The 17,157-nt window shown below is 40.9% G+C and overlaps 1 protein-coding gene across 3 annotated transcripts in view; it reads left to right on the forward strand.

The window, feature by feature from the left end:
• Positions 1-17,157, forward strand: part of LOC131135421 (DIP2 acetate--CoA ligase A) — a 90,256-nt gene that overhangs the window by 750 nt on the left and 72,349 nt on the right. The window lies entirely within an intron of this gene.

Here is a 17,157-nt window from a genome sequence, read left to right on the forward strand (position 1 = left end):
ATAAAATAGTCTTTTATCACCACCAATTCATTTGGAACATTACATTGCTTTATAACTTGTGGTGATCCGATCAGAGTTTTATGCCGATACCGATGATCGAGGAACGATACTGATACCAATCAGAATCAGAATCGGCTTTATTGTCATTGTATTGCATACAACAAAATTTGAGTGCATCTCCAAGGTGCATTTTGTTCATTCATTCACCCTGGACTGGTGGCCAGCCAATCACAGGGCACATATAGACAAACAACCATTCACACTCACATTCATACCTATGGACAATTTGGAGTCGCTAATTAACCTAGCATGTTTTTGGAATGTGGGAGGAAAACCGGAGTACCCGGAAAAAAACCGACGCATGCACGGGGAGAACATGCAAACTCCACATAAAGATGGCCGAGTGTGGAATTGAACCCGGGTGTCCTAGCCGTGAGGCCTGCGTGCTAACCACTCGGTCACCGTGCAGGCCGTAGGTATTTGTATGTAGTATTATTCATTCATTAATTCATTTTCTACCGCTTATCTTCACGAGAGTTGCGGGCATACTGGAGCCTATCCCAGCTGTCTTCGGGCACCCTGGACTAGTGGCCAGCCAATCACAAGGCACATATAGACAAACAACCATTCACACTCACATTCATACCTATGGACAATTTGGAGTCGCTAATTAACCTAGCATGTTTTTGGAATGTGGGAGGAGTACCCGGAAAAAAACCCACGCATGCACGGGGAGAACATGCAAACTCCACATAAAGATGGCCGAGGGTGGAATTGAACCCGGGTGTCCTAGCTGTGAGGCCTGCGTGCTAACCACTCGTCCACCGTGCAGGCCATAGGTATTTATTCATTCATTAATTCATTTTCTACCGCTTTTTCCTCACAAGGGTCGCGGGGGGGTTCTGGAGCCTATCCCAGCTGTCTTCGGGCACCCTGGACTGGTGGCCAGCCAATCACAGGGCACATATAGACAAACAACCATTCACACTCACATTCATACCTATGGACAATTTGGAGTCGCTAATTAACCTAGCATGTTTTTGGAATGTGGGAGGAAAACCGGAGAACCCGGAAAAAACCCACGCATGCACGGGGAGAACATGCAAACTCCACACAGAGATAGCCGAGGGTGGAATTGAACCCTGGTCTCTTAGCTGTGAGGTCTAACCACTCGTCCGCCGTGCAACAAGGCTTGGAAATAGACGCATGGTGCAAATTTTGATAAGTACACAAGCGAGAGAGGTACTAATGGAACATACCTACATGTTTCCACAAGCGTCCTACCAAATCTATATCTGTCCAGCTTCCTCTTCCTGCTCTCCGCATGACACATCCTGCCATATTGGCGCTCCGATAGGAGAATTTCCCCTTTCTCCTCTTGCTGTGGTTTCTCTGCTATCTCTATCACCGAGGCGTCACTGTCGCGTTTCATCTCCCTTTTGAATCCAGTTCCTGCATGCCGCTGTGACCTTCTGACCTCAGAATGATGCCATTCAGTCGCATCCTGTCTCCGAGCGGAATGGATGCCTTGTTGTATCGGAAAGTAGACGAGGCGCTCGCATCTCGTTGATTTCCTGCCCTTCTCAATGAGCTCCTCTCACAGGGACGTTTGACATGTGCTGTCCCGTCTCTGTTTAGTATGCCCAAGTGTGTGGGTGACCTTTGTGAGGGGGGGGGGGGGGGGGGGGGGGGGGGGGGGGGGGGGGGGGGGGGGGGGGGGGGGGGTGGGGGGGGGGGGGCGTAGGAACGCTGTATTATTCATATGCATGAATGAATATACGTCGCATGTTTTCTTAAGTAGTCAAGCTGTGAGCAGTCGGCCCCCGTAAAGCAACCAACAGCTTAGCTCCGTGATATTTCCACGTCAGCAGTCGAGACTCGCCGACGTGTGAAATAAACAATCTGTGCGACCTCACTGCGGTTATAAAAAAAAATAATGACACGCATTTATTGTCATTTTCAGCAGTTTTTACTGACTGTATACCTCCAGATGACCTTTTTTTTTAATTTTTTTACCCCTATTGACAATCAAACTTTTGGGTATACTGTAGGGAACCCAAAACAAGAATTTCTGCCGTAAAAGTAATGGTTTTATTTCATTTGAACATGCATCAGATTACAATTGAATGCATCACATAATCAGTTCACAGTTCCACATGTCCAAAAGGAGTAGGAAGAAGCAAAGCTTATTAAATCCTACCCCTCCATCTGGTACTTTTACAATCAGTAATTGTTACATTTGTTCACTTCCTGCTTTCCATAATACAGTTTAAGGTTTTTTATTTTTATTTATTTTTTTTATTTTAATACAGTTTAAGGTTAATACAGTTGAATACAGTTGAAGGTTTTTTATTTTTATTTTTTAAATTAATTAATTTTTTTTAATAATACACACAACATAAGCTTTAATTTAATACACTCAACACAATGTGATCAGCAGTCAAATGGCAGCTGATGCAACCACAACAATGGTATGTACACGACAGGAAACTTGGAATTGTACGAACTTTTTCTCAACTTTTGCGTCACCTTTGTTAGAACATTGTTAAAAACCTCAATTTTACATATCAAGGTACCTTTTAGTACATTTGATGAGACTTTTGGTAATGGTAATGGTATTATTTCATTTGAACATGCATCAGATTACAATTGAATGCATCACATAATCAGTTCACAGTTCCACATGTCCAAAAGGAGTAGGAAGAAGCAAAGCTTATTAAATCCTACCCCTCCATCTGGTACAATGGAGGTACATCTTTACAATTAATAACTGTTACATTTGTTCACTTCCTGCTTTCCTAATATAGTTTAAGTTTTTTTCTTGTTTGTTTGTTTTATTTTTTTTTATTTTTTAAACATTAAATTTTTTTTTAATGTTTTACATTTTTTTAATTTTTTACATTTTTATTTATTTATTTATTTTTTGTCATGTACCGAAGTACGAGGTGATATGACCATTTAGCAAACATCAACTGCTTGTATTGTTTCTTGAATTGGCTCATCGTTGTGCATTGTTTGAGGTCCTTACTCAAACAATACTTTTTGGGAAAAGTTCTTTTTCATCTAGGACGACGATCAGTCCATGTGTACTTCTCTGCACTGTGGAATATTACCGATAATAATTAAAATTGTTATTATAGCTTTTTTAGATTGATTGGCCGCTTCCAGAATGACCAAATCCTTAGTGTGGTTTGTTTTCTCCAAATCTGCTGCTGGCAGATTAAGGAACCTTCATCCCAAATATAGGTATGTGTGTTACTTCTCCGCTGATGAGCGGTCAAAAAATGGGGTGGAAAGGAGGGCAAGAAGACAGATGAACTCCATTAATGTCCTGCTGGGATGAAGGAGGGTTCGTTTTGTCTGCTTGGAAAATTCATAGTCTCTCCTGCTCTCATTCCTCAAATGGTTTTCTTTCCTTCTCTGTTATAGTGAGCCACACCCTCTGATCACAACATTTTTTTTTTTTTTTTTTTTGGAGGCCGCCAAAGCCGCCAAACACTACACTGATCAGCTCGGTTTTTGGTTGTTGAAGGACGTTTTTAGTGTTTTGGATGCTGTGTGCCTTGTTTAATTTATTGTGGTTCTCCAATTATTCAAAATGTACTTAATTATTACTTAATTATATCATGACAGCGTCCCTCACTTTAGCCATCATCTTTTACGATCCGGATTTTCATGACGTCATGATGGAATTTTTTTTATTTTTTATTTTTTAGAAGGCTTTGCTACACATCTTAAAATATAGCCAACTACTTATGTTGCTGTTAAATTGTTTGTGTAATGTTAGCACTGTAGCTCCCATTTCTATAACCATGTATACATGGACCCAAATATTCCAATTGCATTTGGTTTATTTGCTCAAACGGAAAGAATCTAACCTTTGTATACACCTCATTCCGAAATAAAAGTGCCAATCCGAATGAATATATAATCGGATTCACGGGGGTGGAATATTCCTTTCCCGAATCCGATTGAGGTATCTTGTACCCGCTCAATCGGAAAGTTGACAATGCGTTCTTTTTCATTGTGTTTTTCTTCTTCTGTTGTTTATTGGCGGTTGGCAAGCAGCTTTCGTGTGCATTAGCGCCATCTGTGGAACAGAATCTAAACCCGTCTATACGCCAATCACAAGTCCAGTTTTATGAAAAAAGAAAATATATATCTATATAAAACATGTCCCGAGTTTAATTATAAAATATTAGCAAGATTGAATTTTACCTGGCGGCACGGCGGTCGAGTGGTTAGCACGCAGTTTGCATGTTCTCCCCGTGCATATGTGGGTTTTCTCCGGGTACTCCGGTTCCTTCCCACATTCCAAAAACACGCTAGGTTAAGTGGCGACTCTAAATTGTCCATAGGTATGAATGTGAGTGTGAATGGTTGTTTGTCTATATGTGCCCTGTGATTGGCTGGCGATCAGTACAGGGTGTACCCCGCCTCTCGCCCGAAGACAGCTGGGATAGGCTCCAGCACCCCCCGCGACCCTCGTGAGGAAAAAGCGGTAGAAAATGAATGAATGAATGAATTTTACCTGGCGGCACGGCGGTCGAGTGGTTAGCACGCAGTTTGCATGTTCTCCCCGTGCATATGTGGGTTTTCTCCGGGTACTCCGGGTCCTTCCCACATTCCAAAAACACGCTAGGTTAAGTGACGACTCTAAATTGTCCATAGGTATGAATGTGAGTGTGAATGGTTGTTTGTCTATATGTGCCCTGTGATTGGCTGGCCACCAGTCCAGGGTGTCCATTGACTATTCTGGTTGATTATAGCGGCGCATGTAGACAATGAGATTGGAATATTCCTTTCCATGTATACCATTGCTTACATTCGCAACAAGATTCCATTCGGAAAGAGGAAAAACATAGCTTATGTTTGTGCGCAGCTCATTAGCATTAAAGCTACAGACACACAAAACAGCATGTTCCCACTCGGAATTCCAAAAAGCACTTCTACTGTCTAAACTGTTCAATATCAAAGCGAGAGTTTGCACATTTAAAACCACAAAGCCCTCATAAGTCATGAAGTATAAAAGCTGAGGAGTTCATCCTTATTGATGAGTCCAATCAAGTATTCTTTTTAAAGTTCCTAGATCCAGAGAGCATGAATGATGTCAACCTGAATGGATTTTGAGCTTTGCTGCTGGTTTCGTAGCATACTGTAATATGATTCAATTGCCCCGGAGTGTGTGTGTGTGTGTGTGTGTGTGTGTGTGTGTGTGCGCCTTAAAGTCCAGTTGGCTGAAGCCATTGTGTCTGTAACAGCGGTGAATGTTACTGGAGACTGGAGATATTTCAAGGGTGTGCCGCAGGAGCAGGAGTTTAAATTCTTGGGCCGGGCTCTTGTGCTTCTTTTTACTTTCTGAAGTGTGTTTTTTTTTTTGCACCAGGACTTTGTCACGTTTTTACATTTGGGTGTTTATTTTGGTGTTGGTTTTTGTTAATGAGGGAAGTGTTGGTCAAAGTCTTTTGTTGTGGTTCTGTCTAGGTGTGGCTCCAGGAATTTTCTTGTGAGACTTGCATTGTACTTCCAATCTTTTTCCCAGAATTTATGAATAATAATGAGTTTCTATGACAACATGGCTGAGGTGGACTCTTGCAGAAGTACATACTGAGTGTGATTCCGGAATAAATTAGATGTTATGGAAGGTAAACAATGACAGTTTTCACTGTGTTTCTTTGCTGCCTGTGTAAAAAAATACATTTTTTTTGTCAATTTTGACATTACTATTTCAAAAGGTTGTATAACTTAAAAATAGTTATCGATAAAGGCATACTGTAAATTTGAAAAATCATCAGTCTGACCCAAGGTTTGTGATGGGAGTGAATGTAATCATCTAGTTTGCATATTATGACATCACCAGGCTGAAAATGTGTCAGATTTCTGTTTTCAAGTAAACCCAGCCATCGCCATCAGCACCCTAAACATCGTTTTCTACACAAAATAAGATGAAAAATAAATAAACAAATCAAGAATAAAGAAAATCAATCAATCAGTAATAAATAAATAAATATAATAATAATAATAATAATAAAACGGCAAATAATAAAAACTTAAGAAACCACATATAGTTGGTGGGTAGACTATTTTTTTCAGATTAAAATGAACAAAGCATTATTAGAGCCCTGTAAACATGACAAAACACGACTATAGTCACATTTATACTTTTTTTTATTTACAACATATTGCGCAACTGCAGGGTCTTGAGACACATGCTAACTCGCAAACTAGAGAGCCAGCGACCTAAACGGTAGCCTCCAAGTTATTTCCTTTAAACTTAAATAGCCAAAAACCTACCACTTCCACACAGATAGGGAGGATAACTATTAACAGTTATTTAACCTTTAACATGAACATTAATCAAACGTAATAATTTTTTCTGGGTACATGATACCATAAAGCATCCATATCAAACTTGCACGGGCTGCACTAACATTAAACTTTCATATCAAAGCGGGGGCCTCAAACTAGTGCCCTGCGGGCCACATTTGGCCCGCGGGCCGCGTGTTTGAGACCCCTGGTTTAAGCCAAACAACGAATGGTGCCAATAACAAATAGTGTTTTTATTTTCTGAAAATCTGTCCACTTGAAGCCATGCTGGTTTTACTAAAGAGGACTCCTTACAAAAGCCACTAGTGACACAGACCTTTAATCATACAACAGAAAGACGACAACGTTGCCAGTCTCCAGCAAGGCCGCCATCCTGTCCTTCCTGCCACACGAGCAAAAGCTTCCAAGCACACCAGCAGGTTTTTTTCGCCACGCTCCACATGGAGCGTTGTCTTATTTTTAGTTGTCAAAGTACTGTTCCTGGTGTGGTGCCAGTGATGACACCACGGGTGTCCTTGCATGTGAGAGATGCTGACTAAACAGGACGCTTTCCCCCCCTCATCAAGGACGTCAAACTCTGAATGCTCCTCCATTTTTCCTGAACCAGCATGACTTTTTTTTTTTTTTTTTTTTTGGTTTGGCAGACGCTAACTGCCTGCTGTGCCGTTACATAGCTGTGTCCACATCTTTGATCCCTGACCTCTCCCTGTGCCCATCTGGCAATTGGATAGCATCAATTTATCACCCCCGCCCTGCAATAATCTGGCTATAGTGGCTTATATTATAAATGAAATAATTTGTATTAATCAACATAATTTCTATTGTCATTGGTGGACAATGCTAACAAATAAATCTACTGTATATTTATTATGATGTTGTTGTTTTAGTCACTAATACAGTGAAAATCATTGTTTTGTTGTATCCCCTGCTGACTCTAGGTTAATGATTAAGACCATAAGGCAGTGGTCTCAAACACGTGGCCCGCGGGCCAAATATGGCCCGCAGGACACTAATTTGAGGCCCCCGCCTTGATATGAAAGTTTAATGCGGCCCGCGCAAGTTTGATATGGATGCTGTATGGTATCACGTACCCAGAAAAAAATATTACGTTTGATTAATGTTCATGTTAAAGGTTATCCCTCCCTATCCGTGTGGAAGTGGTAAGTTTTTGGCTATTTAAGTTTAAAGGAAATAACTTGAAGGCTACCGTTTAGGCCGCTAGCTCTCGAGTTTGCGAGTTAGCATGTGTCTCAAGACCCTGCATTGCGCAATATGTTGTAAATAAAAAAAGTAGGGATGCTTTGTTCATTTTAATCTGAAAAAATAACTTGTCTTCCCACCAACTATATGTGGTTTCTTAAGTTTTTATTATTTGCCTTTTTATTATTATTATTATATTTTTTATTACTGATTGATTGATTTTCTTTATTTTTGATTTGTTTATTTATTTTTCATCTTATTTTGTGCAGAAAAATAAAAATTAAGATATTTGAGAACAGTGGAATGTTTTATCAGAGCTTTTATTGTAGAAAATTGGAACCAAAGCACTGAAAAAGTTTGTATATTTTTCTGTTTTTAATAAATGCGTTTTTTTTTTTGTTTTTTTTTGGAAAACCCGATGCGGCCCAACCTTGCCCAGACCCTAGCTCCAGTGGCCCCCAGGTAAATTGAGTGTGAGACCCCTGCCATAAGGGATGGTCATGTCATGTCATGTCCTATAACACTGCATGACAAAGGTGAAAGAGGCTAGCACTGGAACGCCGTTTCACTGACAGTAAACAAGCTTGTTTTTAATGTTTAATTAAAGGATCCGGTATTAATTGATTTCAAAAGAGCTGCTGTGATAATACACCGGTCAGTGCCAGCAACACCTAATTAGCCTCTATGGGATTTTTATAGCCAACCGCTGCAAGGGTCAGTGTTTACAAGCATGTCGGAACACTGACCTCACTCTGCTCTGCAGTCACCAGGAACTCAGGAACACCAAGGAAACATTAGGGACTTAATTTTTTTTTTTAAAGAAAATTACTCAATAAAGCTTTGATATGTACTTCATTGCAGTTCTATTTGGTCGGGAATTGTATTTAAAACAATGGATATTACCAAACAACATGGAGTTGAACCTTTTTAGGATGTTAGAAGTTCAATTATGCACGTTTTCGGTTTTAACATTCTGTCAACTGTCTGAATATTCATTCATTAATTTTCTACTGCTTTTTCCTCACGAGGGTCGCGGGGGTGCTGGAGCCTATCCCAGATGTCAAAAAATTTCATTATATAAAATAATATAATATATAAAATTCATTCATTCATTCATTTTCTACCGCTTTTTCCTCACGAGGGTCGCAGGGGGTGCTGGAGCCTATCCCAGCTGTCTAAAAATTTTAATATATGAAATAATATTCATTCATTTTCTACCGCTTTTCCTCACGAGGGTCGCAGGGGTGCTGGAGCCTATCCCAGCTGTCTAAACATTTTAATATATAAAATAATATATATAAAATTCATTCATTTTCTACCGCTTTTTCCTCACAAGGGTCGCAGGGGTGCTGGAGCCTATCCCAGCTGTCTAAAAATTTCAATATATAAAATAATATAATATATAAAATTCATTAATTCATTCATTTTCTACCGCTTTTTCCTCACGAGGGTTGCAGGGGTGCTGGAGCCTATCCCAGCTGTCTAAAAATTTTAATATATGAAATAATATTCATTCATTCATTTTCTACCGCTTTTCCTCACGAGGGTCGCAGGGGTGCTGGAGCCTATCCCAGCTGTCTAAAAATTTTAATATATAAAATAATATATATAAAGTTCATTCATTTTCTACCGCTTTTTCCTCACAAGGGTCGCGGGGGTGCTGGAGCCTATCCCAGCTGTCTAAAAATGTTAATATATAAAATAATATAATATATAAAATTCATTCATTCATTCATTTTCTACCGCTTTTTCCTCACGAGGGTCGCGGGGGTGCTGGAGCCTATCCCAGCTGTCTAAAAATTTCAATATATAAAATAATATAATATATAAAATTAATATATAATTTTTTTATATAAAAAATATGTAACATTTAAAAAATATTTTTACTTCACTGACATAACAAAACAACAATAAAACACGTGAGGTACCTCAGAGCCGGTTTACCTATCAAGCTGTAATTATTTTTATTGCCATAGCCATATTAGCCTGAACAGCCAGGACACGTGTCCTTCTTTCCAGTGTTGCAATAAGTTCTAGTTCCTGTTTTATGGTCATTGTGAAACATGCCATCACCGGAACCCCTTCTGTGGTCGCGTCACAAAAAATAAAAATGAAATAATGATGTGCAATATGTGGACCTGGAGTCTGTTTGTGACCAAAATCCATAAGAAAGGTCTATCATCTTTCTTACTTGTTGGCTGCAGAGCTACTCTACTCAAATGTACAGTGAGGGGGGCTTCGCTACACATCTTTAAATCAACCCTTGATGTCAGCCAACTATCAGGTGTCAGAGCTCCAAGTTTTTTTTGTTCTATCAATTCAACTTGTGAAGTTTAAAGTTGTGGATTCATCTCCTGTGTAACTTCACTGACATAACAAAAGTAGTTACTCAGGTGTGTAACATGCTGATGAAAGACGAACGAGAGCCTCTTGCATCGTGGCGGGGCCACATGGTGGAAGACAAACAGACAAAAAAATGTCCGGAATGTGATTTGACCTATCAACCAAAGCACGAGCTGAAAGGGGGGCTGCCAAATCCACACTGCAGGACACACAACACACAGGCAAATAGTTAACTAGGCTACCGACATGGCGATGTTATCCCACTCCCTCTTACCTCATCGGCCAAAGTATCCCAGCAGAATGTGGGAGGGAAAGAATAATGAAGTTTTTTTTTTTGTGGTGTAAAAAAAAAGCAGGCCCTTTTAAAGATACAATACTTTATTTGGCAAATCCCATAGTGCATAGTGTTGTTGTACCAGCAGAGCAAGCCGACGTCTTTTAGGTGAGCTCGTCTTTCTCTCCGGAGACTTTTTCTAACGTATTGTTGGGAGAAGAAGGCGGGATGCAAAAGAAAGCAAGTCAGGACGCCGCTTGAATAACTGAAAAAAAAACCAAAACATTAGCGTGAATTGTGTTATATATTATACCTACAGTAACGAGGAATGGACAAAAATATGAAGTCGGTTGCCTCTTTTGCCGCTGTTAATTAATTAATTAATTAATTAATTAATTTTCTACCGCTTGTCCTCACAAGGGTCGCAGGGGTGCTGGAGCCTATCCCAGCTGTCTTCGGCCGAGAGGCGGGGTACACCCAGGACTGGTGGCCAGCCAATCACAGGGCACATATAGACAAACAACCATTCACACTCACATTCATACCTATGGACAATTTGGAGTCGCTAATTAACCTAGCATGTTTTTGGAATGTGGGAGGAAACCGGAGTACCCGGAGAAAACCCACATATGCACGGGGAGAAAATGCAAACTCCACACAGAGATGGCCGAGGGTGGACTCGAACCCTGGTCTCCTAGCTGTGAGGTTTTTGTTTCCAAAAACATGCTAGGTTAATTGGCGACTCCAAATTGTCCATAGGTATGATATATATGTATATATAATGAGAATATAAGATGATATGTGTTTGAAGAAGGCGCTGACAATGTCAGCGCCTTCTTCAAACTTCGGCCCGGGGGCCACATGCGGCCCGCCAAGCGTTTGAATCCGGCCCACCAGTTGCTTATTAAGTATTTCAACTTTTCACACCCCGAGTTCAATCCGAGTTTGCATGTTCTCCCCGTGCATGCGTGGGTTTTCTCCGGGTACTCCGGTTTCCTCCCACATTCCAAAAACATGCTAGGTTAATTAGCGACTCCAAATTGTCCATAGGTATGAATGTGAGTGTGAATGGTTGTTTGTCTATATGTGCCCTGTGATTGGCTGGCCACCAGTCCAGGTGACCTGAAGACAGCTGGGATAGGCTCCAGCATACCCATGAGGATAAGCGGTAGAAAATGAATGAATGTGCACTTGCAATGAATCTCGCACACAATGAAACTAAAATAAAACTAAAATAAAGTAAAATTATTCCAACAACATGCATGCTAGGTTAATTAGCGACTCCAAATTGTCCATAGGTATGAATGTGAGTGTGAATGGTTGTTTGTCTATATGTGCCTTGTGATTGGCTGGCAAGCAGTCCAGGGTGTATCCCGCCTGGGATAGGCTCCTGCACCCCCGCGACCCTCGTGAGGAAAAAGCGGTAGAAAATGAATGAATGAATGAATGAGCTGCGAAACAGGTTTCCTTCAGCGTCTGTTCCTGGCTCATACCAATCCAGTCCAGTCCAAATCCCTTGTGATGTTTTATATGGCACGTTCCACCAGAACACATGTTTAACTGATAAGTGCTTCAGAGAGAGCTTGAGTATTAATCACGGTCAAGTGAACCTTTCCTAAAAGTGCATTTAACATACAAATAATCCTCTTCATGCATGGTGAGGTCATAGCCATGTGGCTTATCCAGTCACCTTTAATCAGCTGCATATGTTCAATCTCCTGTAGAGAGTTCCAATAACTTTTATTCACTTTTACTTGCGGAATCTCAAGCGCTCGGTGAGAAGCAGTGACACTGACTGCTAAAAAGGTCCTGTCATCGAAAACAAACACACACGTGAGTCAACACCTCTGCACTCCGACTGGCCGCATTCTTGACATAGACGTCTCAGTTGTGTGAGGCTGATTATTCGTGGCTGAGCTCCTGTAGCACATTTGTGAGTCATTCCTGGGTTTAGAGTTCAGCTGTTGAATCTCAGAAGTCTGCTGTCCGCTCCTTGCATTGTGTTTACCCAGGGTTGGTTTTCCCAAATATTATCCCACTATTTGGATAGCCCGTCATTGGGAAGGTATTTGTGTGTGTTTTTGCACATTTTGCGTGTGGAACATTTGGAGATTCAAATAAACATTCATTCATTCATTTTCTACCGCTTATCCTCGCAAGGGTCGCGGGGGTGCTGGAGCCTATCCCAGCTGTCTTCGGGCAAGAGGCGGGGTATCACTATTATCACTATCACTTTAAATATCACTATTACAACATTGGTTGTACTGCTGCCGTGTTGTGCAATATACTTGTTAATAAATGGGTCAAAGAGAGTGATTGGTTTACTAATTACACTTTCTCATGCACTCCAAATTATTATTAAAGTTAAAAAATACATTGCAAGATGATGAGATTTTACATTTCTGACTATTATTATCGCCTGCTTCCTGTTCTATGTGGTTTAGGTTCATTCTTTTCTACTGCTTATCCTCACGAGGGTCGCTTGGGTGCTGGAGCCTATCCCAGCTGTCTTCGGGCAAGAGGCGGGGTATCACTATTATCACCATCACTTTAAATATCACTATTACAACATTGGTTGTACTGCTGCCGTGTTGTGCAATATACTTGTTAATAAATGCGTCAAAGAGAGATTGGTTTACTAATTGCACTTTCTCATGCACTCCAAATCATTATTAAAGTTAAAAAATACATTGCAAGATGATGAGATTTTACATTTCTGACTATTATTATCGCCTGCTTCCTGTTCTCTGTGGTTTAAGTTCATTCTTTTCTACTGCTTATCCTCACGAGGGTCGCTTGGGTGCTGGAGCCTATCCCAGCTGTCTTTGGGCAAGAGGCGGGGTATCACTATTATCACCATCACTTTAAATATCACTATTACAACATTGGTTGTACTGCTGCCGTGTTGTGCAATATACTTGTTAATAAATGCGTCAAAGAGAGATTGGTTTACTAATTACACTTTCTCATGCACTCCAAATCATTATTAAAGTTAAAAAATACACTGAAAGATAATGAGCTTTTACATTTCTGACTATTATTATCGCCTGCTTCCTGTTCTCTGTGGTTTAGGTTCATTCTTTTCTACTGCTTATCCTCATGAGGGTCGCTTGGGTGCTGGAGCCTATCCCAGCTGTCTTCGGGCAAGAGGCGGGGTATCACTATTATCACCATCACTTTAAATATCACTATTACAACATTGGTTGTACTGCTGCCGTGTTGTGCAATATACTTGTTAATAAATGCGTCAAAGAGAGAGATTGGCTTACTAAGTACACTTTCTCATGCACTCCAAATTATTATTAAAGTTAAAAAATGCACTGCAAGATAATGAGCTTTTACATTTCTGACTATTATTATCGCCTGCTTCCTGTTCTCTGTGGTTTAGGTTCAGTCTTTTCTACCGCTTATCCTCACGAGGGTCACAGGGGGTGCTGGAGCCTATCCCAGCTGTTTTCTGGCGAGAGGCGGGGTACACCCTGGACTGGTGGCCAGCCAATCACAGGGCACATATAGACAAACAACCATTCACACTCACATTCATAACTATGGACAATTTGGAGTCGCTAATTAACCTAGCATGTTTTTGGAATGTGGGAGGAAACCGGAGTACCCGGAGAAAACCCACGCATGCACGGGGAGAACATGCAAACTCCACACAGAGATGGCCGAGGGTGGAATTGAACCCTGGTCTCCGAGCTGTGAGGCCTGCGTGCTAACCACTCAACCACCGTGTACCCCCAACATTAAATTTGCCTTTAAAAACCATTTAATTAGACATGCAGCAAAAAATAAACAACATCTTCCAATGGAGCAGTAACAAATATTCCAACATGGCTTCCATTCTTTGAAGCTTATGGCACAATATATGATTTCAAAAACAATGTCTTGCAATAATAGTATTCCAGAGCTACAACCATTCTGTGCAGGAAAAAAGGTCGCAAACATAATCTACTGGTCAGTCGTGGGGAAAGCAAAGGGTCTGCTTTTGCACTTTTCCCCCTGACTCGTGAGCCAGGGGCCAAACCCACAGCCGCAATTCAATTAACAGGCTTGAGTGAGGAAGGAGAGGAAGCGGTGTGTGTGTGTGTGTGTGTGTATGTGTGACACACTCAGTCACATACCTTCATATGTGTACGTGCAGCCGACCAATGCCAAAAAAAATAAAGCAGAGTGAGGGGTTGCTGATGATGGTTTAAGCAGACAAACCGAGCCAAATCCTACATGCACAATCACATAGGGATCTTCCATTCATTCAGTTTCTATCAGGGGCGGGGCTAAACCCTTTATATTTAGCATCTTAAAGTTTGCATGTTCTCCCCGTGCATGTGTGGGTTTTCTCCGGGTACTCCGGTTTCCTCCCACATTCCAAAAACATGCTAGGTTAATTAGCGACTCCAAATTGTCCATAGGTATGAATGTGAGTGTGAATGGTTGTTTGTCTATATGTGCCCTGTGATTGGCTGGCCACCAGTCCAGGGGTAGAAAAGCGGTAGAAAATGAATGAATGAATGAATTTAATGTTGAATTCTGGATGTATAAGATCTATTAGCTATCTATAGTGCCCTAATGTGTAGTCCAGAGGCTGTGTGAGTTGTGAATGATGTGTGGAATAGGTGTTCGGGACAAATCCAGTACCTGGGGTGTGCTTGTAAACAGTATGCATATTTATTATTCACATGATCATGACTGAACTTTTTTGGAGAACCTCATGAGGCTTCCACAACAGACGTACTGTTGACAGCTTGTTGTTCATTTGAATGAGTTGTGTATTTTTATGTTGTAATAACACCTCGCAGCGGTGGAAGTCCTCATCCGGGTCCCAAGGCTGTGAGATAGTCTGTCGGAATTATTGAGCTGCAGGAAACGTTGGCTCTCTCGGAGGAGGAACGTTCCTGCTTGGTCTTTTGCACTGCAGATGTTGTACCAGAACAGTCTGTGGTTGGTCCGTGCAAAACCTCAAGACCTACAGCGGTCCGAGAACATGTGCTTTAGGCATATGCATAATAAATGATACACTAGTACATTTTTGTACGGGAAACAGGAGTTCAGAACAATGTACTGTTTGCGTCTTAATTTCATCGTTGACATACCGTTTTGAGCAGAGAAGCCACCTTATGCTTGTGACAGTTTAGAAAAAGGAAAAGACATTTTGATGTTGTCTTCATATTATGTGACTGATGTCCCAGGTTTTGCTACTGAAAGGACACACAGAAAGTTGTCTGATTTATTAATTATTGCATTATTATTAAGGCCTTAATAATAATTCACACTGGGTCAAATCGACCAATATCACATTTTTATGCTAATAATTATCATTCATTCATTCATTCATTTTCTAACGCATTTCCTCACGAGGTCGCGGTGTTGCTGGAGCCTATCCCAGTTGTATTTGGGCGAGACAAACAACCATTCACACTCACATTCATACCTATGGACAATTCGGAGTCGCTAATTAACCTAGCATGTTTTTGGAATGTGAGAGAAAACCGGAGTACCTGGGAAAAAAACCCACGCATGCACGGTGAGAACATGCAAACTCCACACAGAGATGCCCGAGGGTGGAATCGAACTCGGGTCTCCTAGCTGTCTGGCCTGCACGCTAACCACTTGTCCAAATTCATCAAAATTTTCTACCGCTTATCCTCACAAGGGTCACGGAAGGTGCTGGAGCCTATCCCAGCTGTCTTCGGGGCGAGAGGCGGGGTACACCCTGGACTGGTGGCCAGCCAATCACAGGACACATATAGACAAACAACCATTCACACTCACATTCATACCTATGGACAATTTGGAGTCGCTAATTAACCTAGCATGTTTTTGGAATGTGGGAGGAAACTCCACACAGAGGGTGGGATTGAACTCGGGTCTCGTAGCTGTGAGGTCTGCGCGCTAACCACTCAACCGCCGTGCAGCCCTGTGGTTTAGGTATTGTATGTAAATGCCCTGGCTTTAATAACTAGAATATTTTGAATTCCTGTAGCAAAGTCTGTATAGTATGATTCACATCACCATTGTGGTATAATGATACAGTATATGATATGATATATAATACCAAACTGATGAAAATCTGTCCATCGGCAGAGATTTTATTATATCGTTTCATTTACAGAACCTAGCTCTAGCTTGTGAATGTGATTTGAGGCAGACAGGCAGGAGGAGGTTGAAGCTGTAAACAGCAGAATGAGATATCCCAGTAGACTCAAGCTGTTTACAGAGAAAATCTACTTAAAAGATCAAACTTAAGTAAAGTAAAACGATGAAAAAAATACAGTCGTAATACTGCATTGTTGGTAATGCAATACCAGTGACCAATTCTGCTCATTTCCGGCCCTTGGTATTGGGTAGTTGTGGACTCCTATGGAGCAGCTACACACAATAACCCATACAGAAAGCTTTCCAGATCTTCCAGAATCTGCACCTATTCCAGTTGTGTTTACTTGGATTTCCAAAACAGTCTGTTTTAATTTATTCCATCAGATTGTATCAGAATCTGTAGGATAAAACCCTGATTGGATGTTATGGATGTTGCACTATGGATGTTACCCAGTTCGGAGGTAATATAAGGTTCCAAACTAAAAAAAAAAAAAACGAACACAACAATTACAATAAAAAATCAATAGGCTTCTCTTGTTTGGTATTTTACCCAGTGAGATGATTGGTGGAGCAGGAAAAGTCATATTGAAGGGAAGGATTGCTACGAGGTAACCAAAGTAAACATTGTTATCAGGTCCTCTGCAGCAGGAAGTGTCACTCAACCGCTGAGAGTTCAAACCGTGGGTCTTTTGTTGGGCTGTTTTTTCCTACTATTGGTTGCCGGACTTTTATGGGATGAGGATATTAAAGATTTTTTTCTAATGTTTGGAAATATATGTATATATTTATTGTAATTCCTGTGAGCTTTAGTACATTTCAAACAACAGTTCAGAAGCTTTAATCTTACTTACTTACATTATTTGTCACTTGATTGTTGTTTGCAACAATGCAACATCTTTACATAAATACAGTACATT

Source organism: Doryrhamphus excisus, linkage group LG12, assembly GCF_037039965.1.
Source record: "Doryrhamphus excisus strain RoL-2023G ecotype Guam linkage group LG12, RoL_Dexc_Guam_v1.1, whole genome shotgun sequence".
NCBI lineage: Eukaryota > Metazoa > Chordata > Actinopteri > Syngnathiformes > Syngnathidae > Doryrhamphus > Doryrhamphus excisus.